General features: G+C 43.1%; 1 protein-coding gene and 1 long non-coding RNA gene across 4 annotated transcripts in view; one reads left to right on the forward strand and one right to left on the reverse strand.

Moving 5' to 3' along the window:
* Positions 1-22838, reverse strand: part of SHROOM2 (shroom family member 2) — a 176769-nt gene that overhangs the window by 132578 nt on the left and 21353 nt on the right. Inside the window, exon 1 of one of the 3 annotated variants that reach the window (XM_053311756.1) lies at positions 5707-5872. The exons of the other annotated variants lie outside the window; for them this stretch is intronic. The gene's annotated coding sequence lies outside the window, so the exon portion shown is untranslated. Of the gene's footprint in view, positions 1-5706; positions 5873-22838 lie in introns of those variants that run through there. 3 annotated transcript variants of the gene reach the window in all.
* LOC128351823 (uncharacterized) lies at positions 6580-17546 on the forward strand. The gene is made up of 3 exons (XR_008320059.1): positions 6580-6705; positions 17106-17237; positions 17335-17546. It is a non-coding gene; the product is annotated as an uncharacterized LOC128351823 (long non-coding RNA).

Genomic DNA, 22838 nt, shown 5'->3' on the forward strand with positions numbered 1-22838 from the left:
CATGGTTTTGATGATTATATTGAAGTAGCAATTGCAATTCAGAAGACATCACAATTTCTTAAGAGAATACAAATACCCTAAGACTAAATCAGTGACATCAGTTCCTTTCCCTAATATACCTCTACAAATTAGAGTTTGCCTCCTTCTTAGAGCCCGAAGTCAGCACACACATGGTCTCTGCTCACATGTGCTGACCATTTGCGTAATGGCCAGTGCAAATGATTGGCGTGCACACGCAGAGACCATGTACATGCTGGCATCAGGGCAGCTGGGAGACACCCTGCCGGCACGCAGTTAATCCCAGGGGGAAGTATGGAGGTAGCGGTGATTGGAGCAGGTCCTGCTCTCCTCCGCTTTAAAGGGGCTGGGGAAGTTCTTGTTTTTAAAGGGAGGTGCCCTGCAATTCAGCTTCAGAATTTGATTTTAGCATATCCTTAGTGGGCAGAAATTGCAGAGAAAGCTTTTCAGCTGTGGTGCCTATTCGATGGAGCATTCTTCCCAGAGAGATTTGCCTAGTGCTTACTCTGGTGTCATCCTAGCATGAAGTGAGGAGGACCTTTTTATTTCCTTAAGACATTTAACCACCATTGGTTCCTTGACCCCTGAAGATAGTCAATATATAATCAAAAAAAGAGAATGATGGCTGATATCCAGACTATGACATCCAGATCATGACGACATCAGATCATCATGAGTAGCACCACTAAAGCTAATGGAACATGTTCGTCATGAGCCCCAGTTTCAATTGGACTATTTAGTCTGGATGTCAGCCAATGATTGCTTACCTCCTGAATGTTGTTATATCCACTGAAATGTTTGTAATTAAATTGAGTTACAGTCATCCCTCACCAACCGTAAGGGTTCCATTCTGGCAAAACCTTGCTATTGGCAAATTCACAATTAGTGAACAATTGAAATCAATGGGAATCAGGGAGTTAGGGGAACTGTAGTCACAAAAAGACTGAAAAAATAAAATACAAAAAATTGCCGAAAATCAGCTGGAATCCCTTAAAATTACTAAGAATAAGCAAGAGGAGTGAGCAAATTGAACATCTGGAAAATTTTGAACTGCCTCAAAATCACTCGAAGGCACTTTTGAACCCCCCCAACTCACTGAAAATCACTTCCAAACTGTGAAGAGTTGGCAGGGTTAACAAGAGGAATGAGTGGATTGAATCTCTGAACCTCTGAAACCCCCCCCCCAAAAAAAAATTGCAGTGCGGGGGGAGGGGGACCCAGATCACTAAGGAATCTCACCAAACTGTGGATAGGAACATAGGAAGCTGCCATATACTGAGTCGGACCATAGGTCCATCTAGCTCAGTATTGTCTACACAGACTGGCAGCGGCTTCTCCAAGGTTGCAAGCAGGAATCTCAATCAGCCCTATCTTGGAAATGCCAGGGAGGGAACTTGAAACCTTCTGCTCTTCCCATTGCGGCTCCATCCCCTGAGGAGAATATCTTACAGCGCTCACACTTCTAGTCTCCCTTTCATATGCAACCAGGGCAGACCCTGCTTAGCTAAGGGGACAAGTCATGCTTGTTACCACAAAACCAGCTCTCCTCTCTGCAACCCGGATACTCGGGTTGCGGTTGATGAGACCGGTCACAATTTCCCAGTTGTGGATTCACCCTAATTCTCTATTTAGTGTACGTGCTATATATTTTGTTTAATAAATCTGATTATTCATTTAAGCCTGTCTTGCCTCCCTTCTCTGTATCAGATCCCCTTCCTTAGAGGTTAGTCTTTGGGAGTGCCAGTTCCAGGTTGACACACAGGTTTAGTCCATGTATCATAACAGAACATTTTGATGAAAAAGAATCTATAAATCAGGTTGCCATGTTACTTTAAATTGATTTAAAGGGTGCAGGGTTCTAAATGGAAAATTCTAAAAGCTGTTTTCAATACCTCTGTTATACAAAACAATAGGATGTCACTAATTCTCTTGGGCAACATTAGAACAATCCACAATTACACTGTCCCTTCAATATTTTCCTAATTTGATTAATTTCCAAACTCTCTATCATCTTTATACAGTACTATTTGTACTTAAACAACTGTTTTAAAACATCTTTGTTGAAAAGACTTTTTGTTACCTAAAATCTCATTTTTGAGGTAGTATAAACTGTAGAAGCCACTGTAAATTGACTATGAAGTTTTAAGTTGATGTAAAGAAAGATTTGTAGATCCCCAGACTGGAAATGCTGGTTTTCATTAAGCTGAATTTCATGCTATATAATTTGGATAGTCAAGATTCCATACTCCTAAGACACTCTTTCAAATATCATGTTAGGGATAGCTACCTGCCTGCCTATCAAGCCACGTTCCACTCATTCCTCCTCCCAGTGTTCTGCGGCTGGCAAGAAACTTATTGCAACTTTCCAGCTAGTCTGGAAAGTGCCCCTATAAAGGTAAAGTGTGCCGTCAAGTCGATTTCAACGCCTGGCGCCCACAGAGCCCTGTGATTTTCTTTTGGTAGAATACAGGAGGGGTTTACCATTGCCTCCTCCCACGCAGTATGAGATGACGCATTTCAGCATCTTCCTATATTGCTGCTGCCCAATAGAGGTGTTTCCCATAGTCTGGGAAACATACCAGCGGGGATTCGAACTGGCCACCTTCTGCTTCTTAGTCAAGCATTTCCCCATTCTCCCTGTAGCAGCAAAAATAAAAGGTTTCCTGGCTGAGGCAGGCCTTGTGTCTCAGTATCAAGGTTCTCTTATTCATGCTGGAATGCTCAGTGTAATCCTTGGCTTCTTCCTGGCTCCTGTCTGACCCTCTGGCTCCTGGTGACTCCTTGGTGTTTTCCTGACTTAGGAACATAGGAAACTGCCATATACTGAGTCAGACCATTGGTCTATCCAGCTCAGTATTGTCTTCACAGACTGATTGTGGCTTCTCCAAGGTTGCAGGCAGGAATCTCAATCAGCCCTATCATTGAGAAGCCAGAGAGGGAACTTGCTCTTTTGCTCTTCCCAAAGTGGTTCCATTCCCTGAGGGGAATACAATACAGTGCTCACACTTCTAGTCTCCCTTTCATATGCAACCAGGGTGGACCCTGCTTAGCTAAGGGGACAAGTTATGCTTGCTACCACAAGACCAGTTCTTCTCACCTGGTGGCTACTATTCTGGAGCAGCCACCAGATGAACTGGTAGCAACTACAGATGGACCTCTCTGGGCTCAATAGGATTTCCGATGGATGGTTGTGTCATCCTACTTAGGACGTCAGGTAAATTTGTATAGTAAAAGGGGATAAGGAAAAAACCTGGTACAAATTTTATGCGAATGAGAAAATTTTCATGGGAACAATTTTCCAGAAATTTTTCTTATTCAAAATTTTGTGGAAAACCTACACTTGTCTATTTATGGATTTTAGTAGTTTGTGACGCAGCCCAAAATCTTGCAGGACAAGAAAGTTTAACAGCACCCCAATTATCACATGTAGCAGATAATGTGTTAATCCTAGCCTTTGATGGACATTCCAAAAAATAGGCTCAAAACACACAGCGCCAAAAGTGGGTCTAAGGTCCAATCCAGGCTGCTGATCATGGAAGCACCCACCATAACGAGTACGGCATTTGCCTCTTGAGATGAATGCTGCCAAAACTGTGAGCAACATGAAAGGGGTAACTGACCCACTGGGGTGGGACTTCTAACTCACTTTAAGCACTGTAAGTGTGTCCAGCGTCTGTCTTTTGGAATGTAAAATAGGGCTACTTGTCTTCATTATAATACTTCAGTTTGCAGGTCGACACACACATTAGGAATCCCTATGCACAGAAAGCTACAATTTTAGAAAGGACTAGGCTGGAACCCTCATGCCTGGCATATAAGCTTTCTACATACAAGGTTGTTTTTTTTAATTTGGAGAACCATTCAACCATATGTTTTCCCTGTGAAGTGGTACAAGTCCAGGCACAGATTTAACACATCATCTGCTGTTTGTGAAATCAGATAACAGATAAAGGCTGTAACTCATTTTAGTAGGTCTTGTGCCAAAAAAGGCCAGAAAGTTTCCACTTGCTTTTAATCTGATCTTTTTGTCTTAGGATATTGAATGGCATAACAGATGTATATATGTTGTGTGTTGGTCTGTTTAGTGTTTACAATTTTGTTCTACTTGTATACTTTTGCTCTAAGTTTTCTTTGTATTTCTGTATACTTTTTTCTTATGATGCCTTTTTATATCATAAAGAAACAAATCAGTCTTTAAGCTTGGCCAAAAATGTCCTGCAGTTTTTGTTGTTTTCTAATTTGTTAGGTGTAGAATTAAAGTAATTTTAGAAAGGCATCCAGAGGTTAAAACATCTAGGTCATTGACCTTCTGAAGGAATATGAGTTTTGAGAGCTACATTAACTACAGATAGCAGTCCAACCTTCCTCTTCAGAAGGAGAAATTTCTATTTCAAGCAATTTTATCAGTTTCAAAGGAGGATGTGTGCACAAAGAAACCACACAGATGTCAATGTTTATCCAAAGATCTCAAAGTCGATATAGCTATAGCACAACTCAACAGTGTAAACAGGTGAGATTCTCAGACAGCAAAAGAATCATCACAAACCCAGAGGACTGGTTTGTGTGTTCCAGGTTATGACGTATCCTTGACTTGAATCCTTCTATTCCAAAGGGCATAAGGCTTATGACTTGCATAAAGGATCATTAAACTCCCTGGTTTCAACACAGACATTTCAGCTCATATATTTCCCAAGGCAGAAAGAGAGAGAGAGAGAGAGAGAGAGAGAGAGAGAGAGAGAGAGAGAGAGAGACTGACTGCAATGGTTTGATATTATGCTGAAACAAAAAATTGCAAAGCACAATTGTTTCAAACATATGTTCAAGTAAAAAACAGCATGCAAATCATTACATGTGTTTATTCCACAGGTGTATTTTTGGGCCATTCTTGTACAGAAGTGCCTATGTATTATGGGTGGAGGTTTTAAACAGCATTCTGTCATGTTACTTCACCGACCTCTCCGCCCAATCTTCTGCAGTTTCTCAAAGCTGCTTTCTTCTTTTTCTTTTTGGCACCATCCACACTAGAACAGCCATTTTTAGCCTACTTTCTAGTAGGCTTGTGAGATCACCCGGCAGAGAGAGAGAGAGAGAGAGAGAGAGAGAGAGAGAGAGAGAGAGAGATATCTTATCAACTACACAACACATGGACCAATATGAACCAAATAGGATACAGCTATAAGGACAACTCAACAGCATAGTTTGTGATGTCATCCACCCCGATCTAAGATGGCAAACGTGTAAACCTTTGAGGCGCAAGTGGGCTAATGTGAACCGCCTAACCGATTTGAACCAAATTTGCTCCAGCTGTAGGGACACATAGGGATGCCCCAATGGTGTCGCTTGTTATGTCATCCACCCCAGTCCAAGATGGTAGACATGTGAACATTTGAGGTGCAAAAGATCTAATTTGTGGACCTTGATTTGAACCAAATTTATTCAAGTTGTAGAGACGGTGAAAAGAAAGTAGGTTGACTTGTTCTTACTAGAACAATATGTTTACACTTGGAATAGCCTGTTGAACAAGTGTATCTATCTTTTTATTGAATACATGGAGAAATGGCTGAGGGGCAGAAGTTGAAAAGCAGAAAAGAAATCTCAAATCCACAGTTGGCTCTTTCCCTCACCTCCCCCAACTTTATAATGGGATTTTCTTCATCCAAATAGGGAAGCACAAACTGACTCACTTACTTCAGGAAAGTTCTCTTTAGATGGTCTGTCTTCAATGCGAAGCTCTTTGATTACCTATGTCTCTGAGGTAAAAAGTAGAACAGGCTCGATCACATAGGCCTCACTTCTTAGCTCTGTCTGCTTCTGCTTTACTTCATTTTACCTCAGAACTGGTAGACCTCAGTGCAGCTTTTACCACCTTACAGCCATGTTCCTCATAAGGGGGGGGAAGGCTGCTGAGTTTTAACACTTGCATTAGAGGCAGACGTTCAACACATGCAACTTTGGCTTCCATATGAGAGTGTAAGCAGCACCTGTTGATATGCTGTCTGTACTTCAGCTGCTTGACAGCCTGAAATGAAGCAAGTAATGCTTCAGCTATTAAAAATATATATACTATTTTCCCACCACAAGAATAGCCCTGCTGGATCAAGCTGAAGGTCCATCTAGTCCAGTTTCACACAGTGGCCCACCAAGTGCCGCTAGGAAGCACTCAGGCAAAAGCCAAGGTCATGCCCTCTCTCCTGTTGTTCCTTCCCTGAAACTGGTATTTAGAGGCATCCTGCCTCTGAGGCTGGAGGTGGCCTATAGCACTCAGACTTATACCGTTGATAGATCTCTCCTCCATGAAGTTATCCAAACCTCTTTTAAAGCTATCCAGGTTGTTGGCTGTCACCACATCTTGTGGCATAGAATTCCACAAGTTCATTATGTGTTGTGTGAAAAGAAACATTGGTCGTAACTGTGAAGGGTTCTTTTTCACTGTAATCTAAGCCCATCCGAGGGTATTCCCAGCATGCCTCCGGAATAGACAGGAAGCTATCTCAGCAAACATTTCCTGTTTCACGTAGGCAGAGCCGGACTGTCAGGCCAAAGGATGCCATGAAGAGAGAGATCTGGAGGGAGAGAGAGGGGCGGGGGGAGAGAGCGCTTGCCATGGGGTTAGGAGTAGTGTTTTGAGTATAGAAGGACGATCCTTCCCCAACACTGTGCTGTGCTTTACAGCCTAGCATCACATAGGTAAATTAATAGTGTTTAGAAAACAGAGTCAGAGTTTCATGATTTACCAAATAACATCCCTAAGTAAGGTAATAGAGTTTTGCAAAGTAAAAGAAAGTCAGACTTCCTTGGGAGGGCCGGATGGGCTCCGATTATGGTGAAAAAGAACCCTTCACAGTAAGACCTATGTTTCTTTTTTCATCGTAATCGGAGCCCATCCTAGAGTATAGGGACATACCCAAGCTAGCCCCAGATTAGTCCGGGTGGAGAGCGGAATCATTTTAGACGACCTGCTGGAGCACCATGTGGCCTAGCTCTGCCTGCGCTGTATGGAAAGAGGAGATTTTGTAGTATTTGATTAACTGAGTGATCAACGCCTGTCAGGTCGACACCTGACAGATCATTTGTAGCGATGGTCTGGCCTCAAACGCTGCTGCTGTGGATGCACTTCGTGTTGAATGGGTGGTGATGCCCCGTAGTACTTGATTCTCCGATGCCTTGTAGGCCAGGACAATATGTCTGATCCATCTTGACAGTGTGTTTGAAACCTTGTTTCCCGATGTAGAAGGGTGGAATGATATGAAAAGAAACTCCGACTTCCGGAAGGCTTTTGTCCTCCATATGTATGTATGTATGTATGTATGTATGGCCCATCTCACGTCCAGGGTGTGCCATGCTTTCTCCCTGGGGTGAGTCGGTGTTGGGCAAAATGATGGTAATACCACCGGTTGCGAGCGGTGAAAGTCCCGAGTTCACTTTTGGGATGACGATTGGATCCAAGTACAGGATCACAGCCTCCTTTTGGAATATGATAGTTCCTTCTGCTCCAACAAGGCTCCCAGCTCTGATATCCTGTGTGCAGAGATAATTGCTATCAGGAAGAGTACCTTACAGGATAACACCTTGAGAGGAGATTCCCTCATTGGCTTGAAGGGAAGTTGGGTGAGTGCGTTGAGGACCTTGTTCAGATTCCATGATGGGAATCTGAGAATAGCGGGAGGAGCCGGGTTGCTGGCTCCCTTCAGGATACGTCTGATGTGAGGGTGGAGGAGTAGTGAGCCCCAAGTGTTGAGTTCAGGGATGGAAGCCAGGGCCGAGGTTTGTCTGCGTAGGGTGCTTGGTCATAGGCCCTGATCGAGGCTGGACTGTAGAAACTTTAGCATCTCTGGGACCCCTGCTGATGTTGTTCCTAGTCCTTTTCTTCTGGCCCAATGTGAGAATACCATCCATGTGGTCTGGTAGATTCTGTTGGTAGATGGCCTCCTAGAGGCCAGAACTGATGTCTGTACTTTGTGGTCGTAGCTCTGTTTAGCCAATGTCTCCCGTTTAACATCCAAGCGTTGAGCTGGAATCAGTCCAGATCTGGGTAGAGGACTGGCCTCTGTGCTAACAGGTCTGGTCGTCTGGAGAGTGGTCAAGGTGGCCGAATGGACAGGGTGAGTAGATCAGCAAACCATGGTCACCAAGGCTATCTGGGTGCTAACAGCAAAAGGGTGGCCCCCTCCTGGTGGATCTTCCATTTTACGCTGGTGGGAGGAAGGGGTATAGGAGACCCCTCGGCCACTGGGCTGAAAGTGCATCTATTTCCCCCGCCTGAGGATGGTAGAAGTGTGACATGAACCTTGGCAGTTGCCTGTTTTTGTGCGTGGCGAAGAGGTCCATGTCCAGGTATCCCAGTGTTTCGGTCATCAGTTTGAATACCTCTGGATTGAGGGACCATTCTGCTGGATCGACCATTTGCCAGCTGAGCCAATCTGCTCTGTGGTTTGAGCTGCCACTCAGGTGCAGTCAAGCACAGGAGATTCCTCTCTGCCCACATGAAGAGTCTTGCCAATTCTGTCATGAGGGCCATTGACCTTGTTCCACCTTGATTGTTTACATGAGACTTTGCCATTGTGCTGTCGGTCTGGACAAAGACATGGCTATGTCTGATGTGAGATAGGAAGTGTATCAGTGCCAGGCAGATTGCTCTGAGTTACAGCAGACTGATAGATTTGTTCTGCTCCCTTGGATGCCATTTCCCCTGCACGTAGTGGTGGAGGAAGTGGGCTCCCCAGCCTCCCAGACTTGCATCTGTTGTTATTGTGGCTCTGACCGGGGGACTGAACAGTAGTCCCCTCGATAGAGCTGTGGACCTCCACCAAAGTAAGGAAAACCTTACTTTGAGTGGGATTTTAAGTAGCATCTGGGTATGTGTCATGATCTGGTCTTGGTAAGGAAGGATAAACCACTGGAGGATGCGTGACTGCCATCTGGACCAGGGGGTTCACTTTATGCATGCTATCATGGAGCCCAGGAGAGTAGAGTAGCCAGGGCCATGAGTTGGGCTGAGCTGCCTCTCGGGGCCGCTGAAGTGAGGGAGACAATAGTCTCCCTCCACTCCAGGGACAGACATATCGGTCCCCTGGATGTGTCGAAGATGGCCCCTAGATGCAGAAGGCTGAGTGGGTATCATATGGCTCTTTTGCAGGTTTACCACAAACCTGTGAGACTGGAGGAGTTCTAGGGTATGCTGCACGTCCCTCTGGGCTCTGAGCAAGGACAGTGAACAGATCAGAAAATTGTCCAGAAAGGGATGGATGCAAAGTGCCCATGATCTTTGTGAACACCCTTGAGGCTGAGGATAGACCAAATGGCATTGCCCTGTATTGGTAGTGTCACTTGTTGAATGAGAACCTGAGGAAACAGCGGTGGTCTGGGTGGATTGGGATGTACAGCTATGCCTCTGACAGATCCACTGAGGCTAGGAACTCTCTGTCTCTCACCACCTCCTTGATGGTTCATAGAGACTCCATCCTGAATGGGCGCTTCTAGCTGTAATGGTTCAGGGCCTTTAAGTTCAGGACTGCTTGCCATGATGTCCTTTTTTGAAACAAAAAAATAGAACAGAATATACGCCCTGCCATGCGCCTGTCAAAGGCACTAACTCTATTGCTCTGATCTGAAGTAGGTGCTGTATGGCTTGCAGCATGAGTTGTTGTTTTTCTGGTTTCTTGGGGACGGGGATTGGGACAAATCTGTTTGGTGGAGGAGAGAAGAATTCCAGGGATAGACCCTCCGCGAGCGTCCTGAGTACCCAGCAGTCAGAGGTGGCTCCTGACCAGGCTTCCTTGAATAGCAGAAGCCAGCCCCCGACCGGTGGGGTGTCATTGTTTTCAGTGTTGGAAGGAGGATTGCCTGTTGAATTGCTGCTGGCCCGTGCCCCTGGATCTCTGTTGGCACTGGGTGCATCCAGCTGATCTAGGATTGTAGTTCCTGTAGTCCCGAAAGGAGCTGCCGGAGGAGTAGCTTGACTGTCTGAATGTGGGGATGAAAATTACAAAATGAAGACCCTCCCCTGAACTGTTTAAGGGGTTCCATTCTGGCCGTAGGCATGGCCTTCTCTTTATCTCGTGTTTCCATGAGGACAGTGTCCAGGGAATCCCCGAACAGCTTGGCCCATTTAAATGGTGAGGAAGCTAGATTCAAGTTGGATTTAGAGTCCACCTTTCAGTGTTTAAGCCAGAGGCACCACCTGACCACTACTGCTGAGACCATGGCTCTGGACGCTTGTTGGATGCTGTCCAGGCTTGAATCTGCCATAAAGGCCACCACCTTGGCCATCTTATTAATGCCTTGGCGAAGCTTGGTGTTTTGGGGCAGTACCAGCTGGCACAGTTACTTAGCCCAGAGGACAGCCACTCCAGGAAAAACAGAGTTTGCTGACGCGGCCTTTATCACTGTGGCAGAAGCCTCGTGGACTTTCCTGAGAATAGACTCACACTTCTTGTCCTCAGGCACCTTTAATTATTCCTCCCGTTCCTTACTGACTATTGCACCAGAAACCAGTTGTGTGATTGGTGCATCTACCACTGGAGAAAGAAAGCAATCTCTTGTGGTAGCAAATATAACTTGTTGGGAAAAGGGGGAACCGATTTGTAGCCAAAGGGTGTGCTCCATTCTGCCAGCATAGTTGAATGGAAGAGCTAAGGGAAAGGCACTAATGAGGTGGTGGGAAAAGTGGATGGGAAAACTTCCTGACCCAACCTGTGGCTTGTGGTGGGGGTTTCCAGTGAATCTTCCACATTAATGGTGCGCCTTGCTTTGGCCAATAGGACCTCAAAGTCTGGGATCTGGAATAAGCGGATAGACCCAGATGCTTGGTTTGGCATCTCCTCCTTTGATATCTCCCCTCCTTCTGGGTCAGAGGATGCTTGATCTGACCGGTCTGGATGAATGGATGGGGCTGCATAAAATGTGTGTCCCCTGGAGTAGGCCTCTTAAGAGGCATGCCCTCAGAGAAGGAGTGGGGGGAGAAAGAGAAGGAGAAATGGTAGCACCTCTTCCTGTGGTCCCTAGCTAACCGTGGAACAAAACGGATCCTCTTTCCTTCCGGGATGGCCTTTTGTGCTGCGCTGGAGTCTGGTGACGAGGAAGACTCCCTCCTGAAGGGGACCCTAGGCATAGGCAGGAGAGCATTTGGTTTGGCAGGCAGAGAGGGCAGCAAAGACCTAAATTCACGGGCTATAAATTCCCTCAGCCATGAGGCTGTGTCCTCCGAAAAAGGAAGATCCTCTCCCCCCAGATCGTCCGCAGCATTACTCACGTTCTATCGCATGTTCAGCTCTAGGTGTCTCCGTTCCCCCTCCAACTGTTCCTCTGATGCTGGCTAGGTTGTAGGAGGAACCAAGGCTCCCAATTCCTCCACCCCCCAAATGGCAGTAGCATTTGAAATTGTGGGCGGCAAAATGGCACCCGTCGTAACCACCCTCCGTTTTGTTCGCTGGTGGACAAGCAGGCATGGGGAGGGGATGAGCCACAGCTGCTGCTGCTGGCAAACCACTTGTAATAAAATATGCTCGCTCAGGCAAGTGATGAGCGGTTTTCCTTTCTTTTTGTGGCTCTTGGCAGTGGGAGGGTGCTCCGAGCTGGGTGTGGCATGCCTTGTCTTCTTCCTTGCCTTTCCTCCCCTTGCCTGGTTATGTGCCAGTTCCAAGTGCATCCATGGTGCTAGAGCAGCTTCAGGAGTGTGTCTATCTACTTTCTCCACACAATGCACAATTTTATAGACTTCTATCATGTCTATCATGTCATCTTTTTTCTAAACTAAAAAGCCCCAGGTGCCACAGCCTTGCCTCTAGGCTCCTAACCATCTTGGTTGCCCTCTTCTGCACTTTTTCCAGTTCTACAATGTCCTTTAGATGTGGTGTCCAGAATTGTACACAGTATTCCAAGTGTGGCTGCATCATAGTTTTGTATAAGGGCATGATAATATTAGCGTTTTGTTTTCGATCTCCTTCCTAATGATCCCTAGCATGGAATTGGCATTTTTCACAGCTGCCACACATTGAGTCAATACTTTCAACTAATTGTCCATCATGACCCAGAGATCCCTCTCCTGTCAATCACCGACAGCTAAGATCCCATCAGTGTATACTTGAAGTTGGGGTTTTTCATCCCAATGTACATCACTTTACACTTGCCAACATTGAACCACATTTGCCATTTTGACACTCACTCAGTTTGGAGATATCCTTTTGGAGCTCCTCACAATCTGGAGTATGTGTCTGGAGTTTGTTTAATCTGAATATTAAACAATGTAATATTCTTTTAAAAGAAAGATTTTTTTAAGTTAAAAAAAAAACTTGGGGGGTCACAGAGACAGCTATGGATGTGACAGCTCCAAATGAGCTCCAAAAAATGAGGACATCTGATGGCCAATGAAGTTTTTGCCATGCGGGCATGAGATGTCCAGTCCAAGATATTATAAAGTAAAGGTAAAGTGTGCCATCGAGTCGGTTCTGACTCCTGGCAACCACAGATCCCTGTGGTTGTCTTTGGTAGAATACAGGAGGGGTTTACCTTCGCCATCTCCTGAGCAGTATGTGATGATGCCTTTCAGCCTCTTCCTATATCGCTGCTGCCCGATATAGGTGTTTCCCATAGTATGGGAAACATACCAGCAAGGACTTGAACCAGCAACCTTTGGCTTGCTAATCAAGACATTTCCCTGCTGCACCATCAGGTGGCTTCCAAGATATTATACTGGTCGACAAAACAATAGCCATAAAAACAAAATTTGGCTAGGTCCTCCATGCTCTAATTCTTTGCTGTATCAACAGATAAAAGCTGAGAATTAGTGTTAGAGCAAATGTTTAAGAAGAATTTAGTAACATGTACAAGTAATGGTTCAACTATAAGAATTTACCATGCTTCTACAAGAGTGTGTGAGTGTGTGTGTGTGTGTGTGTGTGTGTGTGTGTGTTCGCGCGCACGTGCCTCTGTTGGATGTGGAGTGAGTTGAATTATCTTTAGGCCCTTGAGGGTTGCTGTAGGAGAGAGACTGAGAGAGAGGAACTCTGAAGGAGAAAATCTAAGATCCTGAGGAGAATTTGGATTTCTAGAGAAAAAAGGAGGACTGGAAATAGACGAAGGTGGCAGCTTTCTGCTATCAATCAGGTGTAAAACTAATACATGGAGATCGAGGTCTGAAACTGCAGACAAGTCTAGAATCTGCTTAGTTATCCATCTTGTGGAATACTAACCTTTATGAGGCTCCTTCCTTAAAACTGGTTTGTTTTCACGAACAACCACCTTCTGAGGGAACTAAAGTACAGTGTGCGGAGGGAGTGTATTGATAAGTGTGTATCATTTGTTTAATTTGATTTATAAGTATTATTGTTAACAGTATACAATTTATTTTCATTATATCTGAATTCATTTCTGTGTTGGTCTCTGGAATGTGGACTCTTACTAATTGTGCTGATTGTAGTTGTTGCTGAGCTAACAGCACTGACCATATGCTTAGAGGCACGCGTTACCAAATTCTTCTTAAGCATTGCAGTAACACTAATCCCCAGCTTTTACTGCTGCTGTCTGCCTATGTAGGTAGTACACTGTAGGAGGACCCAGCCAAATTGTGTTTCCGTGGTTAGACGTTTGGTAGACCAGTACAATATCTCAGATTGGACATCAGATCTCATGGCTTCTTGGCGTTAACATCATGGGCCATTGAATTTTCTCGTTTTTTGGAGCTGCCACACCCATAACCATTCTCATAAAAGGTTTTTCTTCCATTAATATTTATTTTATGCATGTGTTCAATAGCTTCACATAGATCTATATCTTGTCATGTTCAAACTAGCCCTCAGTAACTATGTTGAGATGTATCCTAGCTACAATTTAGACATTTTAAAACAGCCCTGTGTATTTTTATGATGATTTGCCATGTTTTTTTTGTAAGTTAATTTTAAAATGGCTTATTTGGTTAAAAGGACAGGACTTTCTCTAATCTCTTTCTATAGCGAATTATTTCGTCTGCTAAACTAGGAATTTATTTTGCCTTCTATTATTCAGCAATGACGGCCTCCATTTGATGGATCAAAGTCCAAGCAGCAACATCAGATCTTTTAGGCTTAGTCACCTTCATGACTAGATTTCAGACTGAGAATTTATTTACTGATTTTTACAATGTATCAGAAATGTGTATGTTAGTGTGTGAAGAATAAAAATGGTAATCCAAAAGATTACTTTAAAGCCCCTCAGTGACTAGTATATGCTCAATGGAATTTTTTTTAAAGTTTTATTTGAGCAAGTCAGTACCTGCTATATCACACACTCTGAAATGTTCCACAGATTCAAAAGTAGTTCACCACATGGAATGGAGGACTACTGTTCAGAGAGAAAAACCTCTTGAGATCATAGAACTAGTTACATTTGTCTGTAGAAGAATTTGTTTCCTTTTTGACAAGAAGCCAAAGTAGTCGACCCCATCCACCAAATCCATTCTATGCACTGTTCAAAATATGTATGTGTATACATATATTTAAAAACCCAAGTCCTTAATAATACTGTTTAAATATATGTGTATTGCCTTAACCATTAGGTACGGAAGTCCAGTCATCCTTATCTGGAAGGCAGCTGTGAGCAAGAAGTATATGCTCTGCCAACTACCTACGCATATGCATATTAGTGTCAGGCTGAAATGGTACAGCTAGTATTTAGAACCACAGCAATGCAAAACATTGAGCCCCTGTATTCATAATAAACTTGTTTTACTTGCTGATGCAATATACAAAGAAAGAGAGAGAGAGAGAGAGAGAGAGAGAGAGAGAGAGAAGTCACTGGAATTTATCTTCAAGATTCAGATGCTTGCAACATATCTGTCTGAAGGTCAAAGCATTACCTCATTTTAGTATTTCACATACTGTCTCCTATGTTCTCATCTTTAAAGAAAAAGAAAAAATAGGATGACAGAGCATGTGTGTAGGTTCAATAAGTACTTTATGCCCTGTGGGTTGAGGTTTTTTTATTGCACATTAGCTAACCTGTAATATAGCATAACAAAGAAAAAAGCAGATCATGTCAATGGCTTTTTTTTTTAAAGTACACTATGAACACAAGCAATGTACACATTATAGAAGGGTAAGAACTGACAAACACTATTATATTTGTATTTATTTATTTAATTTTTATAATGCCCTTCCAAACAATGGCTCAGGGTGGTTTACTTTAAAATACAAACAATTAAAATCAAAAACTATAAAAACAATATAAAACCAATTAACAATTAAAACCAGGCTGAACATTTACAGTTTAAAAACCCTGGTAGGCCAGCTCAAACAGATAGGTCTTAAGGGCTCTTCTGAAGGCAAATAATGCATTCAGATTACAGATTTCTGCCAGGAATGCATTCCACAGCCCAAGAGCACCTACAGAGAAGACCCACCCTTGAGTCACCACCAGACGTACCGGTGGTAACTGGAGATGGACCTCCTCAAATGACTTCAATGTGCAGTGGGGATCATGTAGAAGAAGGCACTCTCTAAGGTAACCCGGATCTAAGCCATTCAGGGCTTTAAAAGTAATAACCAGCGCTTTGTATTTTGCCCAGAAACATGTTGGCAGCCAGTGCAACTGTTTTAAAACAGGCATAATACGGTCTCTCTGGGTTACCCCAGAGACCAATCTGGCTGCCGCATTTTGAACTAACTGAAGTTTCTGAACTACGTACAAAGGCAGCCCCACGTAGAGCTCATTGCAATAGTCAAGCCTGGAGGTTACCAGCTGATGCACCACTGTTTTGAGATCATCATCTTCAAGGAACGGATACAGCTGTTGAATAAGCAATTCATTTATGGCCAGAAAGCACTCCTGGCCATAGCCTCCACCTGAGATACCAGAGTGAGGCCTGGGTCCAGGAGTATTCCCATGCTGCGTACCTGCTCCTTCCTAACTAGTAGTTGCTTTACTTTTCCTACTTCATTGACTGTGAAGAAAGGGATTTCCTTTTTTCATGAACCTCCATGCTATGAATCTGAATCATTCAGTTGATTTATACACTGTGAGTTATACAGATCAAGTATGGGAATCTGAACAATGAGGGCGAGAAGAACTATTAGGGAGAATACAGTCCCAAAGCTCTCTTTACAGCTCTCTTAAAAGCCTCCAAGGATAATGGACCTCTTATTGCCACAGGGAGTGTGTTCCACAACCAAGGGTGGCTACTGAAAAGGCCCAATTGCAAATTGCCACCAGACGAGCTGGCAGCACCCAGAGACAGATCTAGTGATGTTTGCAATAGATTTTGTGCTGTTTAATATTTTAATGTGTAATATTTTCATTTAAATGTTGTAGTTTCCTTATGGTTTTCTCATTTTTGTACAATACCTTGTGGAAGCTGCATTTTAAAAAGCAGTATAAAAATATACTGAATAAAGAAGCATGAGTCCCCACCAGCATCTAAACAGTCCAGATAACATGTTTACCACTTCATCTGTTACTTGTGAAAAGGACTATTTGTGGAAACCAAGACTATGTGCAGCTCCCTAACCGGCAAAATCAAATGGGGGAGAGGGTGGGGCTCCTTATTGGTCTCAACATTCAAAGGCAGTTACAATTATGGCCATAACTAACAGGTAGGTGTCATGCCAGGAAATCCTATGCATATTTGGTTGGAAGTAAGCTTCCTTGGGTCATATTCCAAAAAAAGCATGCATAAGATTGCAGAGTTCGAAGCTGTGCTCCATGTGTGTGATATTTTGTTGTTTTTTAATCTGTTTTTGTATTTGTGAACTGCCTAGAGCCATCTGGTTGAGGCAGTACAGAAATCTAATAAATAAATATAAATATGTGGTTTCCAAGGGTTGTAACAAAACATCTCAGAAACATCTCACTTCTGACAGGCAGCTTCTATACCTACTCTCTCCCCATGACAAAAAGTGAAAACTCCTAGTTCGGTGTAGCATCAAACATCTCAGTTAACATGACTGAGAAAAGACTTTTAAATTTTAAAGAAACCTGTGTGTTGGGACTGAGATGTTTGAAAACAAGAGATGCCTGTGAAGTTGAGTGTCTTATCTCAATATAGCTGAACAGTCACCCACATACCTATCCATACAACTGCCCCTGTCTCAACTACTTCCTACTTTCTTTCCTGACAGTGTTCAATCACCACAGATTTTGTTTACCTTGGTAACAAGTCATTGAAGTGTGAGTAACTGAAATGCACACGCCCTCCTCACCCAAGAGCAGATTGAGTAACACAGGAAAGAGAGCTCCAGTGTATATGACAAGTGAGTTCTCTAGTTATCTCCACTCCTTTTCCTATTTATAAATTGCATCTTTCTGTGATTCATCAGATAAATTAATACTACCTTTTGTTGATAACAGGAGTAGATGATATCTTATTACTGTTTGATGACGAGCATGTTGAGCCAAACTCACATGGCTGGCTGTAGGCAGAGAGAACCAATGTGCAAGATTGTGGCTCTGCTTGGTCTGATGCCTTTCCAGAAAAATTAATCTTTGGCTTTTCATCTACTGCCTTGAAAGTGTTCTCCTTATTGTTAACTGAAAATAAAACCTTACATGATTAAGCATTATCCATAATGAAGTGGCCAGTTCCTTATTGATTCCTTCCTTCTCTCTTCTGAATGTGATGTTCTACTGCCAAAGCCCATCTGCCATCAGTTCTCTTCCAAATAAAGAGATCTGTGTGCTTGCATGGCAGGGTTTTGAACTGGACATGTGTTCAAGGTCCAGCTTCTTGTATTGAGATTATGGGCAGGTTCACATGATCCACCAGAAAAAAACAAAAACAAAAAACGAAGAAGCATCCAAAACAATGGCAGTAAGAAAGACCCAGTCTTTCAGAAATAAAGACAAGCTTCTTTATTAACATACACAGATGTGTCCAATGTGCTTCAGCTGTAAGCTTTCTTCAGGGGCATTTATCCAATAAGAGATCTACACGATCTGCCAAAAGTCCAGTTGACAAGAAATAGAGGTTCCCTCAATCACACACTTCAGGCATAAGCAGCAGAACCTGCCAATGTCCGGTTCCCGAGCTGGGCTTTCCTCTGCTGAATGGCCAAGGAAGTCTAGCTCAGGAACCAGACATTGGCAAGTTCACATGTTACAAGATGGACCAAACTTGCAGCTTGCACTGAAAGCATGCCCTCACAGAAGCATGACCCAAAGCCATTCTGCTGATCTGCAGAACTCCTGCTACACTTTGCCTGATTAACAAAACATTTATCTATCTTTTCAGCCTATACTATCACCTGCCTAGCACAACATATTCAGGTATGCCTGTCGACTTGATCACTCTGCATATCCTATCATTCATTTGTTTCTCATATACAACTTTTGTTCAGTACAGGAATGTTTATCAAAGAAATAAGTTTTACCATAAATTAAATAAGAATTCCAAATATCTTGTAAGTTGTATATCATTTATCACTTGGAGAATAAGGAATGCCACACATCTCATTGTCACTGCCCAAGAATATTTTAAGCCTTTCAGAATTCAGTAAACACTATTGAAGTTGTGCTGTTGAGTTGGTGTCAATCACAGAGCCCTGTGGTTGTCTTTGGTAGAATACAGGAGGAGTTTACCATTGCTATCTCCTGTGCAGTATGAAATGAGGCCTTTCAGCATCTTCCTATATGGCTGCTGCCCAATATAGGTGTTTCCCATAGTCTGGGAAAACATACCAGCAGTGATTCAAACTGGCAACCTCTTGCTTGCTAGGCAAGCTACTTCCTCACTGCACCATTAAATATCTGTTACTTAACAGTCTTGTGTCCAATAAATCTGTGAAATTATTGTCTAAGTAGGCACAAAAATTCCATCAATATCAGCAACTCTTTCAGTCAACAGGACATCCACTGCAGAGTAATGTATTAGCTTTTTAATTATATTATAGCTTGTTTCCCTACACATCTGTGCAGGCTCTTTCAAACATATTATGCAAAAAATAATGCACTGTAGAAATCAATTTTATGGGGGAGGGGGGAAGAAGATGTGCTAATTGCTTCTTTCCTGTAGACTAAAACTGGTCTGAACAAGGTCAATACAGACAACCCCCCGCCTCATATATATCATTTTGAACTCTTTGGTGAAACGATTAGTGTAATAAAGTGTATAGATTTATGCATCGCTATATTTTGCACCCCAACATTTTTGCCCCATCTATGTTGCATGCAAATTTGAAAGGGCAGAGAAGCAAACTCAAGTTGCAATTTATTTACACCTAGGCTGTAATTTAACTAAGCAAATAATATTAAACTATGTAGACGTGTGTAATAAGTCAGCACTATATGGTTCTGCCTTCAAGGTTTATTTATATGCTGGCAACCCTTATACTTCTCAGGAAATACACCCAACAACTTGACCTGTGAAAAAAGGAACATGATCTATACTATAGTATAGGTCAGGGCTGCTCAACTTCGGTCCTCCTGAAGATGTTGGCCTACAGCTTCCATAATCCCTTGCTATTGGCCACTGTGGCAGGGGATTATGGGAGTTGTAGTCTAAAAAACAGCTGGAGGGCCTAACTTGAGCAGGCCTGGTATAGCCCTCTTCAAAAGTGGGGACACACACTGTACTTGAGAAAAGCATTTCAACAGCGCACCCACAAACTCTACCCCAGCACTGACACACAAAGGTCTCATCCCTGAACAGACAACACTTACACTATTTGTTTGAAGAATGATCAGAAGGCTGGAGCACCCAGACAAATGATGTAAGTGTGGACAGCAAAGAGTGAGACTTCTGATCATGTCAGCATTGTGTAGGGCTTGTGGTTCACTCTCAGGATTTCATACTAGTGTAGTGTCCCCATTTTTTAACATCTGAAGAGGGCTTATGAGAATAGAATAGATAAGAATTAAATGATACTAAGTCTTCAAATTGTATTTAAACTCTTCAAGTAGTCTTTTAATTATTTGGAAATCAAGATCAGCTCAGCTGCCTTGAGATTTTCTTAATGAAAGGCGGGGTATAAATTTAACAATAAATAAAATAAAAATAAAAATAAGTCCATTCAGGATCCTTCTGTATGCATGTACTGGGAGGCGGGGGGTGAAGGAAGACATAAGCAATTCAAAAATAGGTTATATAGTATATCAAGAAGCTTATTTTTCTGCTAGTAAAAAACTGTTTCACTCCCCCAAACCAACAAAACATCCTGTGTGAATGTCTGAATGTTGCACATACCTAAGGATTACAAAATTATATGCCAGTCAGTTCAAGGACATTGCTATATCATCCTAAAAACAGGGAAGGAAGAGTTCATCCTTTTCTTTGTTCCTAAGCAACATTTATTTTCTTTCTCTTAGTACAGGGCCTGAGCTATATAGCATATGTCTTTATGCTTTTCCCATAGACTATAACCACATTTTTGACAGATTGTTACTACCAGATGCCAGAGCATGTGCACAATCTTGTACAAATGGGGTTTTTAGGTTATAACATGAAGAATACTGGGATACCTTTGAATTGTACAATGCAGCTGGAGACAAGGCTACAAAAGGTCCCACCCTATCTTTCCTCTTGATCACACGGTTCTTGCAGAACCAGCTTGCTGTAGATAAAAATAGCTGAAAGCAGGTATGCAAATTAGAAAGAAATATCTATTAGCTATTTAAAAAAACCTTTAGCATTATGCTGGGAGACTCTTACAGATACACTGTTGTTTCTGTAGAAATAGTGGAGCCTTAAGAACAGGAGAAACCTTACGGTCTGGAACAGAGCTCAAAATCCCCCCAAAGTGTCCATTACTGGACCGCAGCGAAGAATTCTAAAATATGCTCAGGCTCCATCATTTATTTATTTGTTTAACAAATTTATATACTGCCCAAAACTTATATTTCTTGCAGATTTCATGCCTCCATACTCTGGGAATACGATTGTACCATCTGAGTGCTTGCGTATGGGGCTCACAGTCTGCAGTAGACAGATACTGGATCTTGATGTTCTTCCCATTCAGGAGTTAAGATCAGTCATGATAAAGCACCATTGATTATAGCCATTTCCATACAAGTAGTTATTTCTGCTGAACAAACATGCTTAATATTGCAAGTCCTGGTTCACACTGACAGAGGAGCTGGAGTGAGGAAGGAACAGATTTAAATACATTACTACCTCACTCTGCATAGTTACCTAATGGCGCAGTGGGGAAATGCTTGACTAACAAGCAGAAGGTTGCCGGTTCAAATCCCCACTGGTACTATATCGGACAGAAACTATATAGGAAGATGCTGAAAGGCATTATCTCATACTGCATGGAAGGAGGCAATGGCAAACCCCTCTTGTATTTTACCAAAAGAAAACGACAGGGCTCTGTGAGCACTAGGAGTCGAAATCGACTTGATGGCACACTTTACCTTTACCTTATCTCACTCTGCAGAGTGTATATTGCTTGGGGATTTTACAAAGACTGGCCACTAAATTCTATAATAAAACAAAAGTGATGTCTGCAGGTTAATTAGGGTTCTCTGTAGTACGAGTACAGCATCTTGTTCCCTTGAGCCCTGCCCCTCCTGGTTGATTTGTTCGGCCGGTGGTGAGATCCTGGTCCAGGAGCTAGTGAATTCATCACTCAGCAAGGGAGAGGTTCCTCTAGCTTTGAACGAAGCAGCGGTTCGCCCTCTCCTGAAGTCTCCTTCCCTGGACCCAGAGATATTAGATAATTTTAGACCTATCTCCAACCTTTCCTTTTTAGAGAAAGTTGTTGCTGTTCAACTACAGAGAATCCTAGATGAAGTGGATTTCCTTGACCCTTTTCAGTCCTGGTTTAGGCCATGGCACAGCACGGAAACGGCATTGGTCACTCTGGTGGATGACCTCTATTGGAGCCTCGATGAGGGGAGAGTGCCTCTCTTGGTTCTATTAGACCACTCAGCGGCTTTTGATACCTTCAACCATGGTATCCTTCTGGAGTGTCTGCGGGGTTGGGAATCGGAGGCACAGTGTTGTGCTGGTTCCGTTCCTTCCTTAGTGGACAGCTTCAGACAGTTTGCATTGGAGGTGAGTGCTCTAGTCCATGGCCTCTCTCTGGGGAGTGCTGCAGGGCTCAGTCCTCACTCCCATGTTTTTAATATCTATATGAAGCCGCTGGGTGAGGTCATCCATTGGTTTGGGGTGAGGTATCATCAGTATGCTGATGATACCCAATTGTACATCACCACCCCGGGTCGATCCGGGGATGCAGTGAATGTGTTAACCCAGTGTCTGGAGGCTGCATGGGTTTGGATGGGCCAGAACAAGCTCAGGCTTAATCCCTCCAAGACAGAGTTGCTCTTGTTCAGTTTTCTATCTGGCCAGGTTCCAGTTTCAAGTGTTTCCCTTGATGGGGTTGTGTTTCCCTAGAATGAGAAGGCTCATGATTTAGGGGCTATCCTGGACTCATGGCTCCTGCTGGTGGAAGCTGTAGCCAGGGGAGCCTTTGCCCAGCTTTGTCTGGTGCGCCAACTGTGGCCTTATGTCGACCGACAGGCCCTGGAAACTGTAACTCATGTCACTGTCAAGATAAGGGACCACACAGGGCAAGAAGCCACAAACAATAACAAAAAACCCTGTGTCAGACAAAATAGTATGCATCTGAAGAATACTAACAGAATCTGTGCATATATAGGGTACAAAGTTGTGCACATGTACCCAGTATTGGGAAATTGGTTGCCCCTGGAAATACCATACGCCATATAGTATGAAGAAGGACATTTACTGCATAAACCAAAACCAAAATAGAAAATGGTTACAACACTGTAAAGGATAACGGTAATGTATATAGATTCCAAATGAAAATCCTAATAACCAATAAGAAAAAATGAAACAATGAATGAATAAATGAATGAACAAAAACCATATGTACACATATATCAGAATAAAT

Source organism: Hemicordylus capensis, chromosome 3 (assembly GCF_027244095.1).
Source record: "Hemicordylus capensis ecotype Gifberg chromosome 3, rHemCap1.1.pri, whole genome shotgun sequence".
Lineage (NCBI taxonomy): Eukaryota > Metazoa > Chordata > Lepidosauria > Squamata > Cordylidae > Hemicordylus > Hemicordylus capensis.